This window comes from Phalacrocorax aristotelis, chromosome 1 (genome assembly GCF_949628215.1).
Source record: "Phalacrocorax aristotelis chromosome 1, bGulAri2.1, whole genome shotgun sequence".
NCBI classification, from domain to species: Eukaryota; Metazoa; Chordata; class Aves; order Suliformes; family Phalacrocoracidae; genus Phalacrocorax; species Phalacrocorax aristotelis.
Genome location: NC_134276.1, coordinates 53,665,242 through 53,690,367, shown reverse-complemented (window position 1 = coordinate 53,690,367; position 25,126 = coordinate 53,665,242).

The following is a 25,126-nucleotide window of genomic DNA, read 5'->3' as shown; positions in this document are numbered from 1 at the left end:
GAGCCTTTGTTTGTACCTACAGATTTTTAAAAATACCTTGTGAAGTAACTTAGACATAAATATGTACATCGATTCTGTCTGGCATTAGTTTAAACTAATCATCACAAACTGCTTGAGCTTTTGCATATTCTTTGACACCACTGCAGCATGCTCTAAGACTATCAGTGACTGTGAAACTGTTTACAGTTCTATTTTTTTTCTCTTTGGCTATTTTGTTTTTTCTGGAAGTGCTACAGGCATAATAGGACTTGAATTTTTATTCCATTTTAGTAGTACATGATGAGCTGTTGGTTTTTTTTTAAATGGTGTTTCAATTGCATATTCCTGTTTAAATTAAAAACTATATAAAATAGTTATAAGTTCTGATACTTTTAGAATTTTCAATTCATAGATAAAAATGCAACAACTTAAGATACTATTGCCTGTTTAGCCACACAGAACTTAAACTAAACTTCTGGTAATTCATCTGGGCTTCTTGTTTATCATGCCAATATTACCCTTGACCTGGAAGGATCACACACTCTAGGGATTTGTGGTAATTACATTTCAGTCTAAGATCATCTCCATAGAGCAAAGACTGCCAATTGAATCATATTGTGCTGAGCTGCATAAAAACTATGCCGAATTATGTGTGGATACTTTAAAAGCAAGTTGCTCATAAAAAGGTAAACAGCAGAATATATTGTACTGCAAAATAAAGTTAGTAATAGGAAAGGTAACTGTTTTTTCTTGGGTAAATTTTTTCTAAGGTTACTGCTCCCACTAAAACTTAAAGAAAAAGCTGTCATGGAGAGAAATAGTCAATATTAAGAAAAAGAAATAAATAAAGTTCTGCTGAGTTTTTTTCAAATGAGGTTTTTTAAGCCTGTTACCTAATATTGGCTTAAAATTGTACTTAAGTTGTAGTTAAGCATTCTGAACTGATTCGTAAGTTTCTAGAAAAATAAAGCACCCTTTTCACATCTTGGCTTTGGTAGGTACTTTTATTGTTACCTTCTTCAGCTCCTTGCAAAATCCTATATCACTTTACTGAAGCAATTCCCTTAAGGTGATATATGTCATGTTTTTGCAGTTACCATTAATTTAAAAGAAATTTAGTATAATTTAAAACAAATTGAATGTGACTCCACAAGCCACAAAGAATTTAATTCCTAATTGCTTACCTATAAAAAATTGTATCAGGTAACTGTACACAAAAACTATCATATTTTTATTTTTTTATTTACTGTTTTAAAATATTTTCTTATTCTTTGATAAAAATAGTTGTTTTAAACTACTCTAAAGTTCTCAGATACTGAGACAAAACTTCAAAGGAAGATTCCTCACATATATTTTCAGTTAAATTATCTTTTATAAAGGCCTCTAAACCAAGTGTTAAAGTGCAGCTTATACCCAGACCAGTCACCTGGACTATGCCACCATTTCCATAGTGCACACTTGGCCTACATCTTTAGAAGCTTTAAAGCATGTTTAGGACAGATTATTTTTGTAGGATTTTTCCCCTTATGACATTTTAGTACAAAATTCCTGAAGTAATGTCTGTGTCAGAGCCAATCAGAGTAGTAGTTTTTGCATGACAGCAAGGTTATATGTTGTATGTAATTGGATGCAACAGGAGAGTATGTGGGATAGTTTGAGACCTGACAGGATAGCATGCTGAGACTTTTCATTAATTCAGTTCTGTGGTAGTTAATGTATTGCAGTGAACAGTGATCTCCAAACTTATCTGATCATGCACCCCTATTGGTAAAAAAATTTTGAGTATGCACTCTCAATATATGTATGTTTATTTATTTATAATTTACATCATCTGCTACTGTAGTTCTAATACTTTCTTCCTGTATCCCAGTGGATCATCTCGCACACTCCCATGGGTTGCTCTCACCCTACTTTGGAGACCACTGGTCTACAGAACTTACACATCTAGCTGGGGTTGTCAAATCGATGACAGAGCCATTCGTCCAGAAATGTAGCAATGCAATGCTGAATTTCATAGTGACAATTTTGATGGATGGGAGAAAAGGTAGGGGGAAGGAAAGAACCTGTGAAACAGTGTGGATAGGCAGAAAAATGGCTATTTGTTCAATTTATATTAAAGTGGTAACACCATAAATATTATGAATAATCACAATTTCCAAATGTATCAAACTTTCCAGTTTCACAGGACAGGATATTTAATGGTTATCTCCCACAGTGGGATCTATTTTAAAATGTTTATGGAAGGAAAAAGCAGAAGTAAGAATTTGCAAGAAGGTATAGGCTAAGAATTAGCAGTCTGCTTAACACTGAAGTAAGTGTTGGGCTTCTTGATCCCCATAAAACATGGATGTAAGCAATGATGGTAAGATAATTTAGGCATGTAGGGAATGCACTGGCAAAATATTAGATATATAAGGAGCTGGTAAGGGATTTTTAGAATCATGCTTTAGATTAGCTTAAATAAATTACCAAAATTATCTTTTAGTCCTAATTTAGGAGCCTAAGTCTTCCTGCAGAATTAGACACACATCTCTTTAATCAGAAGGCCAAAAAGCATGGTGAAGAATATGAGGAAAGACTGAAAGATATTGAGACAGCTCCTTTAGGACAAGTCTCACTCACACAGAAGATTCTATGTTGAGAAAGCAAATATCAAAAAGGGGCAAGGAGAAAGCCAGAGGAATGTAGCAAAACAGAAGGAAGAAAGGCTTCAGAAAAGTAAAGCTAATGCTTTTTTTTCTTAATTCCAGCATGCATTCAATGTGTAAATGCATTATTCTCTTTTAGAGAAAGAGAAAGTAAGTTATCTATTTCATTTTGTTCCAGACTCAGAAAGACACTCTCTTACATTTTCCCTCAGATTTCTCTCCCTTGGTCAGGAGTCACTTGGGAGCTGTGAGTATGGTATTCTAAAGTTCAGTAGTTACCTGCTGAGCAGAGCAACTCTACTACAGTATTCACAGTTACTTTTTTTAAAAAAATCCCTCATATTCAGAGACTTCCATCAGTCTCTGATGTTACTTGGTATTATCTCTCTGAAATATTCATTGCTCAGACCAGAGTTGTTAGAGTGGTCTGACTACTCGTACTTGGAAAAATAGAAGTACAACCTTTTTTTTTTTTTTTTTTTTTTTTTTTTAACTAAAAGGACAAATGTAAGTATTTTGAGGCAGTAACTGTTCAACATGAGGGTACTAGCTTTGCTTCACAGTTGTGCAACTGTACTTTTCACATGTAAGAGTAATTACAGCTCTTACTCTGTTGTATGTAGGTCTGATAGGGAAATGACGAGAAAGATAAAATTGTTCATGCTCACTCATTCTGCCAACCTATCTGATTTTTACTTTTTATTGTTATTGAGTGGAGGAAGAGGTGTTGCCGAGGTAGCTTACCTCCTGCTGTAGCTCAGTGCTAGTTTTAAATGTTGCTATTGAGGTCATCTTTTGAAAGGGAATTATGAAAGAGGACTGTATACATAAAGAAATATTCCACTCCCCATCTGAGTGAGTGCTTCAGAATTTGCAACCTTAAATACACTGACTGAATTATAAAAGGAAGAGGTGTACACACAGCTGTTTCCCCAAAGAAACAAATAAAAGAGCAATATTCAAAATCTCATAAAAGTAAAAGACAATTTTGTAATGAATGCAGCAATTTTCTGGAACTTTAGTGTGAATTTCAGAAGTGGTTTCTACTATGATTCATTTTTTGCTATGCTTGCAACTGAAAGGTGTGGTATACACCCAAGGGAGATTTCAGACTTGGTAATCCTTAGGCAATCTGCAGAACAGCTCATCTGACCTTGCTCTCCTTACAGTCTTAGCAGTTTCCATTACAGAGTCCTCTGCCAGTACTGCTGTGCTGAGATCTCATTTATTTTCTGTGGAGAACCACTTTGTGTTTCTGATTTTTTGTTCCAATATGCCAAACAGAAATAGCTGGCCTGGTCTGTGGTCTGCTGGCCAGTTTCCCCTGGGCTGGAGGGCATGGAGATTGTAATATTGCAAGGGGTGTGCCTGAAATATCACACTTGGTAGAGTCCCACCAGAAGAGACTCTTAGCTCTGAGGCTCAGTAACACCCCACTTTCATGCCACCAGGTCTGGGAGCAGACCACACACAGGGCCAACCAGACCTGCAGCGTCTCTTAATGTCTTTTAGGAAGCTGGTGAGGTGTGAGAGAGTGCTAAGGAAAACAGAATCAACAAGGCACCCACACTTTCATTCATACACTGTCATGATGTGGAGCATGCTGAAAGTGTAGCCATGAGGAAGGCCTGTGGTATGCAACAATGACATATAGTGAGGTTAGGAAATACTCTGTACTTTTTAGAGCAACCTAGTAGACAGTACTTTGTTTTGCGTTTTTCTACTTTTCTTAGTCTGAAAAGGTCTGCAGAAATAGTCTACACTCTTCAGTTAAATGGAGAATTTATAAATAAAAATGAAAGGAATCTTTTCTTTTTAAAAAAAGCAAAAAAACCACTTTTTTTTTTTTTTTAAATTCATTGCAAATTCATAAAATGTCTGCCAAGATCTGGTAATAATACAGAGGCAGATCCTGATTTCACTTGACTCTTAGGAGTTATTCAGCTATTCATATGGTGGCATTTTGAATTAGATAAACTATCAGATTAAATTTCACTATTCAAAAAGAAAAATAATGTATTATTGCCAAAAATGCTTCACAATGTGGACTCTGCCTCTTTCTTTGTCATTTCCATTCCTGATATTAAACTGTAAGGCAAGTACCAACCCCATAAGAATTACTTTCCAATGATTTAGTAAATATACTCTCTAAGGAGCTATCAACAACTTCAAAGATTAATTCCTAGGTAAATTTTCAAGATAAGATGGAAATGCTGAAGGAATTAAATTATTACATTACATGGCATGGTACTTAGGTGCTCATGTCCAAAAAAAATTCATGGGAAATGTACAAAAGTAAAACAAAGAAATGCAGTTTACACATCATTTAATTGTTACTTTTTATAGTTATATAGTGTGTATAACATACATGATACTTATCTGCTTTAATTTTATTAAGCTAAAAATAAATGTGAAAAAAATTTTTTTTTCTTCTTTTTCTTCTCACTTGTTTTATATTGATATTATGGTTTGACTTTTGCATTACAAAATTAATTGAACTGGGATTATTACATCCTGTATATTTTCAGAATACTTTGAACAAAGATGCCAGCCTAGCTGAGGCTTGCTATGTTGTGAATAAAGACACATAGCTAAACTCACTGGATGTTTCAGCTGTATTAAACCACTTTGATGGCACAAAGCAAATGCAAATGTAGCTGTGGTAGCTAGCTAAATCAGATTTATGGACATTCTCAGTGCTAGAGAAGCCAAAAGTGAATAAAACATTCACTAAACTGCACTCAAATACATAATGCTAGACAGTGTACAAAAAGATGGAAAAAGTATAAATTGAAAAGAGGAGGAGGAATATAGGTTAAAAACAAATGTAGTAACATTTCTAAAAAAACACGACAACCCTATATACATAATATTTCATTTGATCCTATCTTAGTTTGATGGTGGAAGTGGTAATATTGCTTTACATGTTAACCCCAGAAGATTTTTAGAATACATTTCTTTGTCAACATTTTGTAGATTTTCTCAGTATTTCCTCTTTGTGTGAATTATACAGCTGAAAAGTAAACCTAAATCACAGGAATTCCACCATTCAGTTTTTATGTTAATCTAAGATGATACATACAAATACTTGATGTAAAGTCTTTATTTACAATTATCATGATAGATGGAAACTTAGGGAACAATAATGCCTGCTTGCCAGAAATACACAAAACAACTGACATTACAGCTCACTGAATATGAAGATTATTATCAGCTTGGTGTGTGTGTGTATTAAAGCCCATGTCTGTTCTATTTTAAATTACTATTTCACTACTACAAACTTAGTTATTATATTAAGAAACTGATCTATAGGGGTTCAGCACGGATATTTCTTGTAACCATTTATACAGAGACTCAAACAATGTTTTAGTGTTGTCCCACTTGCTCCCATTTCACTTCAAAAGACTTCTTTGCCTTAAAATAGTATTGACCTTATTTCTTTTCATTTTATCCCCTGATATGTGCTTTGCACTTAACTGAATTTCTTTTCCTATGTATACTTTCTTTTTTTCCTCATTTTTTCTTAAGGGTAGTAATCAAAAATTTCCAGCCTGCATCTGTCCTTAGCCAATTAGAATTTTCATTTGCATATTATGTTTCCAAAGAACGCATGACAATATAGATGCAATGGTTTTCAGGCATAAGCTTGGATGGCCACAAGGAAAGAAATCGTTAGAGAATTTTGCCTATCATATTAAATTAATGCTACAAAAATCTCTATATGTCATTTTTAAGATTATTTTTTAGAAAAGCTTTAAAAAGATATTTGCTATATTGTAGAAACAAAATTATATAAATTCCCTTAGTGGTATAGAAAATAGTATGACAGGGGAAAAAAACCAAAACATACATCATGTTTTAAAGAACCGTGTAAGTAAACTAAGTAATTTTAATTTATATGATCTTGCAGTGTATTTGTTCTGTTACCTTTTGGGCTTGCTCCATTATCTTTTGAGCTAACATACCAGAATTGTTTATTTTGTCTGTGGAAAAAGTTGCTATTTCCAGTCATGCTGAGATGGTGTATATCAGACCTCCTCAGGCTAGCACAAATCAAGAATGTTATGCGACATTTATAAGGAAGAAAAAAAAGTAAAAAGCTCTTCATGGATTTCATAGCCTAAATCATAACTTTTTAAAGCTTGGGAAAAAATAATACTTCGCATATCAACCTCTCTGGCCATTGTTATCCTCATTCTTCCTCCCCACTTTTAGTTTACTATTTATTAATCCTATCTTTTTTTTAATCCTGTTGTAAAAGTTTTGGGGACTGAACTATGGCTGACTCTTACAAGGACAATGTAAGTTATGCTCTGCTGGACAGACCAGTCAGGCCAATCTGCCCCCATTAGGGGTGATCAGAGACATATTTAGGGAGAGCACATGAACCTGGTCCCTTTCTGTGATCCACTTCCATCATTCCTTCTCTGACTTCATGATTATTGTATTAGCGATTCTAACGTGTCTCTTTGCTCATTCCTTTTGGTATCCATTTGTTCTTTACTTATTTGTTCACCCATGAATTTGACCCTGCTGACACTGGCTGCCTCCACTAATTCCTATGACAGCAAGTTGCAGAAGTTCACTACCTGCTGTGTAAAGAGACACTTTCTTTTTTCTCATATAAACTGGTTTCACTGAAGTTATCCTAGTTTCAATGTTATGGTATTTGGTGAAAACCAACTCTTGTTCAATTTACCTATCACCCTAATGATTTTGTAGACCTCAGTTATGCTCTCTATCAACTGTTCCCTCTTCAAATCAGAACCCCAGACTTAGCCCCATGGCTAACAAAAAGATCAAATGATTGAACAGCTGTGTTAGGAGGAGAGACTATATCACTCTCTCATATCACTGTTCTGTGATTCTGTGATCTGCCTTTTTAAGACAGTTCAGAATCACAGAATGGCTGAGGTTGAAAGGGACCTCTAGAAGTCATCTGGTTCACACACACCCCTGCTGTAGTTATGAGTTATGTGAAAGAACACCTAGTACATCCCAAACAAATTCCAGCATGAAGGTGATACTTAGTCTCTCAGCCTATGTGGGATAATAGTGCCACTGTGTATATACAGTGCAGAACCTGAGATGCTAAATCTCAGGATGACAGCAAGGCAACAACACTGAATTTTTGTACAGGTTTGCCTGGGATCTCCATTCCATTCACTTAGGCACCAGTCCTTTTTTCCATCTGCCATTAAGTCATCTTTTAATAGAGAACCTGACTGTAGCTTCTGCATGCTGCCATGGTTTCTTTTGCATATATAGGTAAGCAACGTGTTCACATATGTATGTAGTATATATGTAGTGTGTATATGTATTTATACGCACACACCACTGATGTATGCATGTATGTACTTGTAACTAAGTACCCATTTAATATAATTCTCTTTTTCTGTTTCAGAGTCAGCGCATGAACTCTGATTTGCTTTTTGGGATGTCCAATGGTCCTGTGCCTTAAACAAGACTCTCTAGCAACCACAATAGTTTCTTTAGAAGATGACAGAAGACCATGATCATTTGACAGTACAGAAGAAATGCCTGAAAAGCACAAAGTGCAGATGACAGGTACAGAACCATCCAAAATGTTTACTGTGAATCCACTGTTAGTCGATTTGTAACTCTGAATTTCAGAGGACAGCTTCTAGTTAAAAACATAAAAGAGTTAAATACTTGTTCCACAGCAACTCTGGCACCTGACACCATTAGTGGACCTGTGGTAAGAAACAGGATATATCTGACATATCTTTTACAATTGATATCACTCTTGGAATTTGTAACATGGCTCAGGACTGTGGGACATCATACAATAGCACATCATTGGCACAATGACCTCAGAGATAGGTAACAAAGATGTACAAAAGTGGAACAAGATCCAGCAGCAGTTCAAAGATCTTGACCTACAGACAAGAAAAGGGCTCACTCTAGTGGTACAAGCCAGCAAAACAACAAAAATACTCTACATGGATGTCAACACCTCTCGGCCTTGAGGTTGGAAAGAAAGGGAGGTTTGAGGCCAAGGAAAGAGTGTAAAGAAATTGGGAAAAAAAAAAAAAAGAAAGGATATTAAAAGATGAAAGCTGTATGATTGGTGCTGTTTCAGGGTACGTGTTAGCTCTGCACTCGATCACCACAGCCTAATTTGTCAGGATCCTGATTTATCAGGAAAGCCTGTTGTTCCAACCATACCACACAACCATATGGCCTGCTTTGACAGTCAGGAAGACCAGCAATGGCGTAGTGCCAGCTCCTTTCTCTGGCCAACAGGAGAACACCTGGATGGACAGCTCAAACATCCTGGTATCATCACATCAGTGCCTTTTTCAGGTCTGAGAGCAACATCTTCCAATAACTCCCTAACACGTCATACAGCTTATACACAAATGTATTCCCTATCCACAGTAATGTGATGCAGTATGTGGACCCATCACTTGTAAGACAGAACAGCTGAACTGGATACTCTATTATTTGGTATCACAGTGCAACTTCCCTAACAGCATTTGGTCTCTGGTTTTTGTTTTTTTTTAATTGCCTCTTCATTACCGCTGGTACAGTGACATTCATTATTATCTAAACTAATTTGCTTTCATTAAAACACTTTCAAAATACCTGTAATTATTATATTTTTTTTTAAGATAAAAAAGGGTTGATTTTCTCACACTGGCCTTCACCGACACCTTCAAAACAAACAAACAAAAAACCAAAGCCCCCAAACGTTCCCATAACAACTTGAAATGATTGCAGTTTCTTACAGAAATATTACATTAGCCTAGCTTTCACAGTCCCACACAATTAACAGTCGCCATATTAAAGGAAACATCCTTTCTTTCTTTCACCATATTTTCTGCTTTATATTCTATAAACAAATGCAATGTCATAACAAAAAAGGAAAACAGGAGTCGAGGAAACTTGATGTAGTACTCTTCCTTTCTGTTTGTTTTATATTTTTTTCTTTTCTTTTTCCCAGTACTCCCACTTTTTTATTGCATCTGGTTTTATCTACTGTATCTACTTACAAGATTTTCAAGGAAACAACAGAACAGTAGTATTAGGTTTTGCCATTTAACCATAAAAGACTCTGGAGTTGATACATATGAAATGATTACTCCATTATGACAGAGGTTGAAATCTCAGTTCCACTATAATCAATAGCAAAATGGCTATTAAATTCAATGGGACAAAGAATACACTTGCTGCATTAAAGAAAGATTCATCAAAAGTGCCAAATATTCCTTATTTCACATAGTTGCCATAATAAGCAAAGCCTCACTTGGGTTTACTTTCATTTTTGAAGGTGGTATTTTCAGAAGTGTTTACTATTACTGCCATAGAATTCAATTCGAGCAGAGTTTGGTCAAAGGTGAGCACTTCTGAACATTGCATCGAGATGATAGAATAAATCTAGGGTGTTTTTTGGTTTGTTTGTTGTTTTTTTTTTCTACCACTCTCTTATCTCTGTGCAGCTATCAAAATCTTTTTATAGCTGTAGGCATTATAGTGGTACATTAGAAATCCCAGAACTAGCCCCAGTCGACCTGAAATATCTATGCTGTGCTGTACAGACAGACTAGTTCAGATTCTCATTCCAGTCTAGTCCCTTCTGCCCACTGCAAAGTAGATCAGCCACAGGCCACTTCAGCAGAGTTATAATGCTTCCTGTTTCAGAGCCAGTCTTCCTGAGGATCTCTGCGCTCTATTCTTCTACAGGGTAACATGATACCCAAAGTGTATTGACAGGAATTTCATACCTCAGTGTCACTCTGAAAGCTAACTGAAGCTCAGGTAATTTGTTAAGCATATTTTCGCAGTTAATTGGATGATTTAAAGCCTAGTTGAAGGCTGAATAGGAAAATAATGAATAGCATTAACAGAAATCAGCAAAAGTTCCTTTGGTGATAAGCACAGACAAGCAGCAGAAAATAATAATAATTTTTAAAAATAGTTTATTAGCTGTTCCATAAACAAATATTTTGGTACTGAAATCTGCTATACTGAAAAAAATGTGACTTTATTTTCAGGAAACACCTGATTGGAATGAGTGAAAAAGGGAGCCACATTCTTCTGAGTGGCACCGGGTGACAGGACAAGAGGCAATGGCCAGAAAATGAAACACAGTAAATTTGACTTAAATATATGGTTATTTTATTTAATTTATTTTTTTTTTTTTAGTAAGGGTGGTCAAATGCTGGAACAGGTTGTTTATATTAGTGTTTCCATCCTTGGAGATATACAAAAAATGACTGGACATGTCCCTGAACAGCCAGCTGACTGTGTTTTGTTCAGGGGGGTTAGACTACGCGATCTCAAGAACCTTCTAACCTCAGTCCTCCTGTGATTCTGTTGTTTTAAACTGAAAGCTAGATAAATTACCGTGGCTGTATTACAAATCCCTCAGATATGTACATGTGACACAGGGATATCTCTACCATTAAATTTAACTTTGACAGAAGAACTCTGCATTAGAATTCAATATTTACAAAGATAATGGCACCATTAGACTTTTTGCATATACAATTTTAGATACAGAAAGTCACTAAAACTGTTTGTCACAGCTGCAGAATTCCAGAGGAAGGAAGAGAGAAAACAGGAGAAAAACATGTGAAAGGTAAATCCCTGCAAACATACCAGCATAAAAGTATCTTATACTTGAGTGTTCATATGAAGTATCTTCTGATTATACCTATATGCCCTGAGGTGGACTAAGAGTGCAAACCAAGGAGTATGTACTTCCAAGGTAAAACTTTCAGTTTGTGAGAAGAAGACACATATATAGTCTTTTGACTTTATAATGGAGAAAGGCAGTGAAAGAAACAGTTGATCAGAAAAAATCCAAATGACCTGACCTTCACAAAGGGCCCAAAATTTAAAAATTAAATTGATTAAACATTTATTTATTTGGCTGGTTGGGGTTTTTTTGTTTGGTTTTTTTTTTTTTTTTTTTTCACTAAAGATTCAAGCACATTGGAAACTTCAGGACTGAGTTCAAAAGAAAGTAAGCTGAGAAACATAAACACTCATGATAGAGTCTGGAGCAGGGGGTCAATGATGACTACCCTGACACTGCAGCAGAGGTTCACACTGACTATTCAGCAGAAGTATCAGTTAGATTACTTTTGCTCTTTTCATGTGGACAAAGGGACCAGAATGAAATAAAATAAACACCACTGAAAAAGTGTTTGGGTTTGATGGGGTTGGGTGTGTTTGGGGTTTTTTCTTTTTCTCTTATCATCTTCAGGTTCTGGATAGGAAGAGAACTTAGCAGTTTAAAACAGGTTATTGTTTTGGAGGTTGTTTTTTCTTCCTATAACCAGTAGTTTCATAGTTCGTGTCTTTTCTTCAACACTGTATAGAAAATAGGAAAGAGTTTAGGTTGAAAACTTGTCAAAGATCAAAGCCCGTTTTACACATGAGGCAAAGCTTTTGAATTCAGGTGTCAATTACCTCATTAATGTGTTCAGGTGCCTGCTGTTAAAAGTTCAAAGGCAAGGTTGCCCTCAGCAATTAAAGTTTAGTATGCTGAAAAGAGGTGCAGTGGTGGTTAATCTCTGCCACTGGGACATGACACCTATTTAATTCATATTTCATTCATAACTGTTGCATTAATAGGTGAAGAAATTTGGCAGAAAATAAACCCCCTTGCAATCCAGCTGGTCCTCAGATGTCAGAGGGTCTGGGTGCTGCTGGGCTTAGATTTTGAGTGATACCCTGTTCAGCACTGTAGTCCATGAGGGATTCATTAACAGTACAATCACTATTAGTCTAGTTGTGCCCAATAACTCTTCAAGGGTAGATTCACTAATAGTGCGGTTTCCTGAAGTAATAGAAATACAGGGTTTTATCAGATTGCCAGTGATAAATGAACTGTCTGCAAAGCACATGCAAGTATAAAGTGCTGAAACACAAAACACAAAATAACAAGCTTGTTCTCTAAATTTTCTGGGGAATCACTCTGTATAACCAAGTGTTTAAGTCTTGTGCAATAAGCATCCCTATGGGGGAAAGAGAGGTTCAGCCCGTCGACTGATCCCAGTAGTCTGTGATGGTACCTTCCCTAATGTCCTTCTCTCTTGGGTCATTTTTATACTATTTTATGTTTAGATGGAGTTTGAGTGACTCTAGTCATATATACTTTCATTATTGATTGGTGTAGAAATTCTTTGCGTTGTTTTAAACATATAGACTTAGAGAAAATTAGCGCGCGCGCTTAGTGAGGGGTGGTTGTACCTTGGAGTCAGGTAACTTTTTGGAGGTGTGAATTTTAGTATTATAATGAGATTATAACAAGCAAAGTTCACCCACAGGGCATGATGTTAAGACGCTGGCCAGGGCATGGCTCCATGGTTCCATCCAGCCCCCAGATCTGCAGTGATTTATGGACAAGTTTGGCCATGATGCCTTCGCTTCACTCCCTCCACCAGTTATCTCCCTTAGATTAGTACACCGAGCTCCTCCAGTGTTCCTAACATCTAAGAGTGCAGGTGTGTTGCCTAGGGGACAATCACTGAACCAATTTCCAGCATGCCAACTGCATTTTACTCTGGAAGTTAACTTTTATGAAATGTGGATATAACTTCAGACTTAATAATTTCAACCTCAACAGTCTCACCCCCACTAATCATTCCCCAATATCTTTACCTCTTTTGCCATGGTAGTAGAAGATTTTACTTTGTATAACACTTACTCACTTACTTTCTTTACATGCTGACTTTCACCATTGTAATTTGGAAAATATTCTTTTTTTTTTCTTCGCTTCTCATCATATGCGGGACCATAAGGTAAACTGAAATACAGATTTATAGGATGTAAGTTATTCTGCTGCAACTGCCTGCATGCCTAGATTTAGCCTAGAGTATAAGATGTAGTTTGGTTTTCTTGGAGGTCTAAACATCTTTCTAATTATTAATTTTGCTTTATTAGTATGAGGTATTTTTATAAGCCCTTTCCACTAAACAAGGCCTTATTCCATTACTTTCCAAAATGATAATTCAGCTCCATCAGTTTGATAAGAACGGCTTTCAAAAATCAGAGGCATTTCTGCACTTATAATCAGTCTGCAGAAGTTGTATTTATTTACCAGCATAATTAGAGTAATAAAGTAATTTCTTCTCCCTTTGTCCTTAAGTAGGTATTCAGTTTTATCAATATCAGTTTATAAGTAGACTTAATTGCTATGTAGGAAGAGAAATTATTGCAGTAATCTGTTGTTTATTGGCCAGTTAACCCATTCACAATTATCTGTATTTAGTTCCTTGTGAAATAAAATACTAAAAGAGATGGGAAGTGAATAGAAGCCCCTAAATTCAAATGCCCAATTAAGTTAAACATTCATGTTTTAATGTTTTTTATTAAAAGAAATCAGTACATATGATGTTTCCTTGCTCTATTCTTTGCTCTCTTTTCCTTCTGAAACAAAATAAAAATCCCTCAATAGTCAAGTAATAATGGTTACTTCTCCCCCAAAGTTTAGGTTTTTATAGGTAAATGTTGCTAAACTAAAACTTTGGCAAGAGCTTATTAAACTGGATTATATCCCTTAAATTTTCCTCCTCCCTGCCTAACACAGTTAAATATCTTTTATAAAAATAAACCAAAAGGTTTTGTTTGATTTTCCATGCCTTTGTTAGAGGTTTCCAGTAGTTGTTCAGTACTTTAAAATATGTAATAGTCTTTAGTTATAAACTATGAAAGGTGAAATAATTTTCTAGATGAAATTCCTATATTAAAATTAAACAATCAGTTACATCCAGTTTTGATTCTTTACACTGCATGGTGACTATTATTGTTAGCAGAAGTTCTATATGTAGAATGTTATATGGACAGATTAATATGAAGGGCGTTTTTGTACCATTGACTAATATTCATTACATGTATTACATATACTAACATAATTCAGTATTACGAAGTTTGTGTTGACCAAGCCTAGGAACCTTTTAAAAAGTAATTTGATTAAATATCTAATCAATATTTAACCAATAATTAAACATTTGAGTGTATGTGGTCCTTGAAGGGGTGGATTTTCCTTTTCACTGAGTGTCATTGATCTTGGAGTTGTAGCCTGAAGGTCATAGAAGAAAAACTGAGTCAAAATATTTAATATCTTCTGGAATTTGCATTTGAATAATAAATCACTTTTGGTTTCTTTTTCACTATTTTTTATGTAACTAGTTTTGAGCAATGAAAAAAGAGAAAATCAAGTGTCTGTAACAACATTCCAAATGAAGAGCTGTGGAAAGAAGGCTTAAATCTTTCCTTGCAGTGTCTGACACAGTGCAGTGAAGAGAGAGCTAAATATTCAGATAAAGCTCTGACAATATTTTTTGGAGATCTGTCTCAGCTAAGTAGCTAAAGATATTATTCAGTTTTAATAACAGCATTCAATGACTTAAATGGTCAAACAGTTTTGTTCTCCAAAAGTCATGTTGTGATTTATGAATATCATCTTTCCTTTGGGCTGTTTCCCCAAATTTTGTCTTCATAGAAAACAATAAATAAAGGTTGATAAACACAATTCCTAATAAATTAAGATATTGTATTTGCTGTCTCTTAGCAACAGTAGCAAATTACAAACATAATCTGTGAAAAATCAGTCTCTCGAGATCAAAATTTTAGATTTATAGAAAAAAACATTGAAGTTGGCAAAACTTAATGAAAATTAACCCAGAAATTCATTAAGAAGGGCATTAAGTGAGACTGACATGTAATCATTGATAATGACTTTTGTATCTTGTCACAGGCCAGTTATAACAATTGAGATAAAAATTAGAAAGAAAAAGAATTAGGCATATAGAAGATGAAAGAATTAGGAATAATTAATAATAGGATCAAATATTGGATTTATGCACATTATCTAATTCTATTGGACTACACATGATGAATTTGGCATTTAACTATCAGTAGTTCTTATGGCATAGGCCTACCTTTGCCTATGAATAATTTTTAAGGAATTTCTTTTACACAAACACAAGTGAAACTTCAGATTATGGGGGAGTGATGGAATGAAAAGGCAAATGTGTTGACGCTTATGGGAAGGTCTACTTGTGACCTGCTTGTTTCTGTAGCTTGTTTCAGTAGGTAGCTGAGCTGTGGAAATGTAGGGAGCTGTGGGTGGGTTTCTAAGGTTACAGTTAATCAACATTTTACTGCTTTACTTGCAATGAGTTATGGTATTAATAGCATTGTGCCTCACTAGGTGTTTTGCAGCTACAGCCAAGTAATTTGTTCATGTTCAGCATTTTCTCTGAGTTTAAAATTCAGTTTTGCTCAGTCTTGTGTGTGGTGTCTTTTTTTTTTTTTACTTCTTTTCTTAAAGTAAAAGAAAAACTCAACCATTTAAAACAAAATCTGCACTATTTTGAATATTGAATTTGCAGTACTTTGAGTATTTTGAATTGAATGTGGCACCAAAAGGTGCCACAGTTACAGTACTTCACTAAATATCCATTTGAAAACAGATGTATACTGAACACTGAGTAATGTGACCATCTGAAAAAGGAAACACAAGCAGGTGATGCCAACAATTATGTTGCCTAGAAATTTGGTTTTCAGAATCATATGCAATAAAATTATATTAAATTATTTCAATAGCGGTTAACATAAATTCATTATAGAATTAATAGGTTGGTCTTTTATCTTTCACATTTAAAAAAGAGATAAGTTTGTTGTGATGCCCCAAGTATTCATTGATGCATAATTCAAAACTGAGAGCAAGACTTATTTGTTTCTTATTTTGTAATTCTGATTAATATATATCCAGATTAAAGGAGAGAGTTTGAGATCACCTACAACTATATAGACAGTGTGAGTGATAGTTGCCTAGCGTGCTCTAGCTTTTCAGCCTTTTAATTTTTTTTTTCTATAAAAATATATGAAAAGTTCTTGTATAAAATTGTTCAGTGGAAAGAAAAGCTTCTGGATCTGCTTTTGTCTATTCATAAAACGCTAACAAAGCAGGCAAATATAAATATTTAATTATGTTTTAAGGCAATTTTTCTTTTTAGAGGCTAAGAAGTAATTAATTCCTAGTCACTAAAGTGCCATAAGTACCAACATTTTTCAAAAGATATTTTAGAAGTTCTTTTGCTGAGAAATATGCTGAACTATCTAAATATTTTTTTCTTACTTTAAATACAGGAAATATTCCTGTTGAAGTTTGCTATCTCTATGCCAATCAGTAATGATAAGTGCCCATAAAAGTAAAATAAAGATGTTAAAGTAGACAATTTATTGAAAGTCACTTTATTTTTTAACAGTACTGAAAATCTTCCAATGAAAAATCATGTTAGTCCCTCAAAAGTGAAGTTCAAATAATAATTTAAGAACGCATTCAAGAGTATGCATGTTCAATTAATTACTTCTGAGGGCATTTTTTTAGATATATCTCAAAATTTGGTGGCAAATAGTATTATTCAAGATACACTTGGGTACTCTGGTAGGCTTTCACCTAGTTCTCCAAAAGATGTTTAGCCTCCTGTACATCTATGAGGGTGTTCCAGTTTCAAAATTTTTTTTTCAAATGGCACCAGACAACAACAATTTTAGCTTCTAAGATAAAAATCTTCTAGTTATCAGATTTTGCTTTGGATAACCACATTAAGGCAAGTAGGATCTTAAGGTAGAACACCTTTGTTCTGTTAAATGTAAAGAGAACTTAGACTGATTAGATCAAATATAAACATCTAACAGTAGGCATCCAAAATTAATTTAAATGAATCATGCTTAAGTAAACCAAACTACAGTTGCCATCAATTTTATTTCACTTGCTATAGCTACATAATAGGCACATAAAATTACAGCATAATTTTGGTTGGAAGGACAGGTCATCTGGTTTGGACAGCTCATGGACCATTTATTTCAGGTTGCACAGGGACACTCCACAACCTCTCTGGATAATCTGTTCAGTGTTTGACTACCTTCATTCTTCTTAATATGTAATTTGAATTTACCATGCTGCAGCTTGTCTCTGTTGCTTTTCATCCTATCACTGTGCACCCCCAAGAAGATTCTGCCTCTGGTGTGTTAAAACTTCACTTTAGGTAGTTGTAGACAACAATATGATATCCCACCACCCATCCCTTAGTTTTCTGGTTTTGGCAGTCAGTTTTCAGCCTTTTCATTTGTGGTACGTGCTTCAGCCTCCCAGCCACCTTGGTAGTCTTCCACTGGACTCAATTCAGTATGGCATTTTCTTTGTTGTGCTAGGGAACTCCATACTAGACACAGTAGTACAGGCACCGTTTCACAAGTGCCAAAGAGAAAGGAGGATCATTTCCCTCAACCTGTTGGGAGGTGGTCTTGGTGATACAGCCAGGATGCTGCTGGCCTGCTTTGCACACTGCTGTCTCACATTCAACTTGACCACCAGGATCCTCCGTACCATTTTCTGCAAAACTGCCTTCAACCCAGTCAGTTCCCAGCCTGTACTGCTATGCTCTAACTGCTGCTGTTATTTCAGTCCAGGTGCAGGGTTTTACATTTGCTTTTGTTGAATAGAATGGATTTTGTCAGCCATTTTCTACAGCCTTGTGAGGATCCTTGTGAGGAATAGCAGCCTTGTCTTCTAGAGTACCAGTTGGTCTCCTCAATTTGGTATCATCTGTGAATTTGCTGGGAGTAGTCTGTCCCATTATCTAGATATATAATAAACCAGTATTGACCTCAACGCATGCCACCACTAATCAGCTGTGAGCTAGACATAGTAATGTTGTTTACAACCCTTTGAGCTCAGTGACACTGCTACTTTTCCTCTCACCTTATAGTCTACCTATCCAGGATATATCTCACCGATTTTGCTAGAAGTATATTAGGTGTCAATAGACTTGCTAAAGTCAAAGTAAATAGTAAACATTGCTCTTCCACTGCGCATAAAGCCAGTATTCCATCATAGAATGCAATCACATATGATTGTATTATATTGTATTATAACATATATTGATACGTTCTATATTTGCATAAGTGTGTGATGTTGCCTTGGAATCCCTTTAGAAGCACATAAAGGGCAAGAAGTCAAAGAAGAGCCAGGAAGGGTTTAATAATACCAAATAACGTTTTAGTAAGTTCAATTTTTTTCTGTGAAGAAATTATTATGTGGATGGTGGAACAGTGGTAGATGTGATATATTTCTACATTTTGAAGGCTTTTGACATAATATCCTTCTGGGCTTAAAGGACAGAAATCAATAGCTTCATGTCCATTTGTCGCTAGGAATTAATGGAGTCGGTCGGGGCTGATAGTAGGGCATATGTTGTTCAACACCTTTATCAACAACCATGGTGATGAGACAAAATGTACGGTGAGAAAATCTGTAGGCAAACTTAATTTGGAGGTAGTATCTAGCATACATAACAGATCTTTGACCTAGAAACACCATGATAAACTTAAGGACTGGACCAATGGAAAACTCTTGAAGTTCCCCAAGGGAAAAAACTGTTTTCTGCATCCTGGGTAGATCAACCCCAGACACCAATGCATGCTGAACAACTAGCTGAATGGCAGCTCTGCTCAAAAGGACTTGGGAGTAGCAATGAATGGATAAGAACTGACTTCACAAATAAATCATATCGTGATTCACTAAGAGAACTGTACCTACCTGCCAAACCAAGGGAAACTATAATTTTTCTCCACTCAGTGCTAGCAAAGCCACAACTGGGACATTGTACCACTTTGACTTGCCTCTCCTAGTTCCAGAGGAATATGGATAAAATGGAGGGAGTCAGAAAAATGACACATATCCTAGAAAGTGTGTAAGATGGAGCTGGGCTTTTCTGGTATGACAAAGAGAAGGCTAAGAGGTCATTTAAAAGGTGTATGCAAGTACCTGAAGGACAGTTAAAAAGACACTGCAGTTCATCTTTTCTTATAGTGTTAGGATATACAAGGGGCACTGGCCATGAGTCTGATCAAGTTCAAATTGTTAGGAAAAAAAATTTTCACTAAGAGGTTGCAAAGGTACTAGAATATGTTACCTGAATTGGTTGTGGCATCCTCATTCTTGCATATTTTCAAGACTTTCAAGACCTGACACTAAAGGGAAATTATGTCTTCAGTCTCAGGAGCAGCTGATGTAACTGGGATTGTTTAGTCTGGAGAAGAGGAAGCTGAGGGGAGACCTTATCGCTCTCTACCACTACCTGAAAGGAGGTTGTAGCAAGGTGAGAATCAGTCTCTTTTCCCAAGTAGCAAGTGATAGAATGAGAGGAAACAACCTCAGGTTGCACTAGGGGAGATTTAGATTGGACATTAGAAAAAAATTCTTCACTGAAAGGGTTATGAAGCATTGGACCAGGCTGCCCAGGGATGTGGTTGATTCACCCTCCCTGGAGGTATTTAAAAGATGTGTAGATACGGTGCTTGGGGACATGGTTATATGGTGGACTTGGCAGTGTTATGTTTATGGTTGGACTCAGTGATCTTAAAGGTCTCCTCCAACCTAAACGATTTCATGGATCTTTTCTTAATTTAGGGAGAGGATGGTTTCCTGCCAAAAGGAATACATAGGTTGTAGCTTTTTATCCCATGATCATGAACGAGATATTGGATGATATTTAGAAATAATAGAGGAAGCAGAGACTATGGCCTAAATTTTTCCTCCTTGCTAAATAATCTAATTACACAGTACTAATCACACCCCTTTTCTTCATATTCATTTTAACAAATGTATCTTGAAGTATATTAATCACAGTGAAAAAGCTTTACTATTAAGACTGATTTCAATTTGCACAATTACTAATCTGGTAGTCAGAACACTGTGCGAGGATATTTGAGTTCAGATTCTCCCAGGCTGATGTAGGAACTGAACACTTCCTGAAAATATTATGAGTTGTAAAAGAAAAAAGCCAAAAAAACCAAAGAAGAGTTCTGTGAAAAGATGCAGATGAATTAAATTATCTATTATCCCAAGTGCATTGGAAAGTTCTAGTAATAATATTACAAAAAGCCTGAGCCTTTCAGCATCATTGCACATCCTCTGAAAATACCAGGTCCTTTGGTGATTTACACAGGCGTTCTCATAATTTGCTTAGGTATATCTAACACTGATGTGTTTGGCATTGCCAAAACTGTGGCAAATGTCCAGTAATAAATGTTGCATCTTAAAAAATAACGTAGTGCTCACTGGGCTGAGGCGCCCATCAGATTAAGAGCTTCTGAGGTGATCCCAGGCTTGCAATCTGGAGTTTGGATGCTTAGATTCGATTTCAGTCCCACATTAAGCAAATAAAACATACATAGGTTTAACTATATATGCACTATGGAACAGAGGCCATTAATGGTTCCACTAAAAATTGAGGGAAAGCAGCAAAATTGAAAGTTGATAAATATATTCACACCATATGTTTTAGCAATCTAATTTTACACACTTGTGTCAGCAGCCTAAACTCTGTTCAGTTGCTTGAAAACACTTCTGGAGGAGTTTTACGTAGGCTGTTTCTTATGATTATATGTGCTCTAACTTCAGTACTTAAATGCAGAATCATTTTTTGCTATATAAAGGAGATAAATGACACAGACAGGAATAGATCAAGGTTTTCAGGCTGATTCTAGTTCCCTAGTCACTGGGCTTTATTGTCACTTGAGGATTTTTTATCTACTGCAAGACCACATTTTTTTCTTGCATTTCTGTGAGAACAAGAGGACCTTTGTTTAATAAAACAGTTCTGTACATGGTGGCAGCTGTTTACTGAAAAGGAAGTAACTAGAAACACATAATATCTGGTGTTTCTTGCATTTCTTGTGTCCTCCTTCTCCTCACCCACCCTGACCCACTGAAGCCCCCAGCAGTGGATATGGCCTGGCAGGAACAGAGCAGGAGAAGAGGCAGAGCAGGTCTCTCTCAAGGACAAGAACAGCTTTTGGAGGTTGGAACTGGTTCCCTCTGCTGCCCACCCCACTCCCACGTGACTGTCCTCCTCCTGGTGGGACCTGCTGCTCACCTGGGGGAAATAGCCTGAAAGACCCCAGGGGTGGAGGGACACAACAGCCATTTTTGGGGGCCCCAGGCCAAGGGAGACCCACTCACCATGGGCATCCCACTCCTCCTGGCAGCCTTAGGAGTCAGGGTGACAGGGGGATAAGTGCAAAACCAAGGAGAGAAAATAGATACTAGGAAGTTTGCTTTTATAACAAGTCAACTTTATTATTAATTAGGTGTTTCTGTCCTAAATAGGCAATTCTGACTTGCAGTAAATTCTCAGCTCTGTATATGTAATGTGGCCCTTTTAACCACAACAGGATTTCGAGTGTAACACTTGCTTCTGTTATGGATGGACTTCCAGTGTCCACCAGCTAGGAGGTGGGCTCAGTTCTATGCAGATAAATTTAGGTGCCTGTGTACAGGCTGCGTGCCTAAGCTCCCATTATCAGCAAAGCAGTTAAGGACAATAAGTCAGTTTCCTAAACAAAATTCTCTAAGTCATCTGAGACATCCACATGCACTTGGCAGACACAATACAGGACTACCTGTATTTCTGAAGTGGCAGTTCAGGGGTGTTAAATGCCATACAATGCCTATTGAAAACTCTACCCTGCCTAAGAAAATTATCTCACCGTCATCAATAGACTCAGTGGAATTTGGAGGGTGATCTGCTCACATTAAGGTATACACCTGTATTGATTAGTTGAATACCATTCCCTATGTACAGCAAAAAATATTATGCTACCTATATATGTAGGTTGCCTAAGATTATACTAGAGTTGAATTAGATTTTTAAATGAAAATACAGGTTCTTTTCTTTTCAAATATACTGCATGTCAGCTGGCAATGGGGAAAACTTTGTGTAACATTGGTATGCAAATGTGGTAAACCTTAAAAGTAAAAAAAAAAAAAAAAGCAAGCCATTCATTGTCACAGGAAGTAATGAATGCTAAAAGCCAACAAAAGACAAAACATGAGGAAACCCACACCAGAGACAAAGAGAGAAAGATTTAAATAGATTATTCAAAATGATCCAGGACCTAAAGACTACACATTACAAGGCAGAGTGAAATATCAAAATATCTATGCTACAAGTCTGTCTGGCCAATGGTTGTAAGACCCATGACAGAGCTGATCAATGCCTTTTTGCCTTTTGTCTTTACAGAATCAAAGTACTTAATGATGCTTTTCTCCATCCAAGGTTTGTTCCCTAAATAGAACTAGAAACCTGCAACATCATACAGAAAATTACCCGATGGTTAGGATACTTTACAACATGTCCTTTCCTTCATGGATTTTTGGTGGTTATTAAGGGTAGTCTTGCATTGCAGCATCTTGTAGCTGTGGCATCTAAATTAACTGATTTCTACTGACTCACATATTTCCATTAAGCTGTAAGAATGTAAGTGAATTCAAGACTTGCACAAGTTCATCTGATTTGACTGAAATCAGCTGAAGCATTTATAAATCTATTTTGCACAGAGGACAGAAACAAGGTGAAGCCTTATATTAGTTTGGTTTCAGTAAATTTTCCCTTTTCGCTTTTAAACACACACAAAAAAAATGATTCTGTGAAGGAAGTCTAAATAAAAACTTGTTTCAGCAAAAAGATCAGTGCTGTGTTCCATGGGATCAAGGACTTGAGGAGTTGAAAAGGCTAAAAGAAAATTTATTTCTCAGTAGTATTGTTTTTCTTCAGAATTCTTTCTTTCTTAGAACCAGAACTAGAGAGAGAAAATTGCCTTTCACCTTGTCCTTAGAAATTATTAATACTGACTAATTTAAAAACAAACTCACCATAAATTTGCCCAAAATGTTGTACACCAAATTAGAGAGCATGTTTTAGAGTCATAGAGGAATGTGAGATGTCTAATTTAAAAAAAAAAAAAAAAAAAGTCAATTTTCTAAAGTACTCTTTACTATCTTAAGATTTTCAGAACTTCTCTTCCCTAGAACTACTAGAAGTTTATCATTGGAAAGAAGTTGTGCCTGCACCCAGCTGCACAGCAAAAGTCTTGCATGCACACATCGATAATAGGATCAGTACAATTCAGATGACATCATGCCAGTGACTACAAATATGCGAATAAAAATACTTCTATATAAAAAGAATAAAAAAGAGCCTGTGTATGTACTATTTGAGGGTTTATTCATCAGGTTCTTTCATACTGATTACAATTATGTTTTTTAGTTCAAGAATATTTTTCTATGGAAATGCTGATTGTTGTTATCTCTGTAGATAAATGGACAAACAGAAATAGAACTACTACAGATACAGATGGAAATAGCTTTTATGTTTTTATTGCCTTACATGAGATGATCAGTATATTCATGAAGCTGCACATCAGTAAAATATTAAATATGAAATATAAATACTCTACTGAGTTTGGCACTGTATACAGCGTATAAGTGTTTAGAAATTAGAAATGGAGTCAGTTATCTAAATCCAGTGTAATTGATTTAGCTCTATTAATTCAGCTGTGTTTATTTGTTACACCAGAGGAACATCTAAAACTGTGTAACCCTCACGGCTGCACAACAATCTTGGATCAGGGGAGTTTTGCAGGACTGAGGTAAAACAATGAAAGAGAGAATGAGAGCAGGGTAAGTCTACCTTCTGTTTTCTATTTGAGTGCAGTATCAATTGGGCATTGAGGACAATATAAGGTTGTAATGCAAAAAGATGGGTTAAGTTTAATATAAGGAAGTACTCCATTGCCTACAGGTGTCTACGTGCCTCAGCACATCCTGTGTGTCTTCCTCCTGCCTCCCAGAATGCGATGACTTTCCTGTGGTCCTGTAAAATATCTCCAAGTCCCATACAAATGCTTTGGATATCATAAACATCAGAAATGGCTCTAGGTGAATCCGTCAGCTGCTAATGATGAGATTTAGGCAAAATGAAATTATTATGTTTACACAACTGATTCTGCCTGCCTTTAAGATCATGACAGGATTTCTTTGCCTGAACAGAAGTGCCTAGAGTTTTTCTGAGCTGTCCCACCTGGCTTCCAACTCTCTCTCCAAAACAAGACAAGCTTGCTGTCATTCTGAACAATATCTGCCAGCCTGTCCAGATGTTTGGATATCCTAAGACATAGCAGATGGCACTAAATGACTGCATGTAGGCGACCAAATTGAATCTCTGTTCAGTACAATCAGTGGTTGGGACCTCAGTGTCATCTGAGACATCGTATCTCCATTACCTCCAAGAGGCTGCTAAATCTCACACAGGAATTCAAGGAGGCCCACATCTTTTCAAAGCAGCATCTGAATATCAGAAAGGAATACCCTAAAGACTCCTGGAAGGCATTAAACACCTGTGTTTAGGTGAATGAATCAGTCACTGAGTGTAGAGAGCTATTCAGAGAGACACATATGTTTTATTACCTGAAAGCTCTGCATACTCCATTGACTGTGTTGAGTAGAAACTTGATGCCATTGTCCATAGATAGTATATTGGGAGTAAATGGCAAGGTTTAGGTGGAGCTGGGCTGCAGGGATGGTCTCTGTAAGAAGAGGCCAGGGGATGGCCAAATACAGCCAGTTCCAGTTGGCTGCAGCAGACCCACTGCAGGTCAGAGCTGAGCCC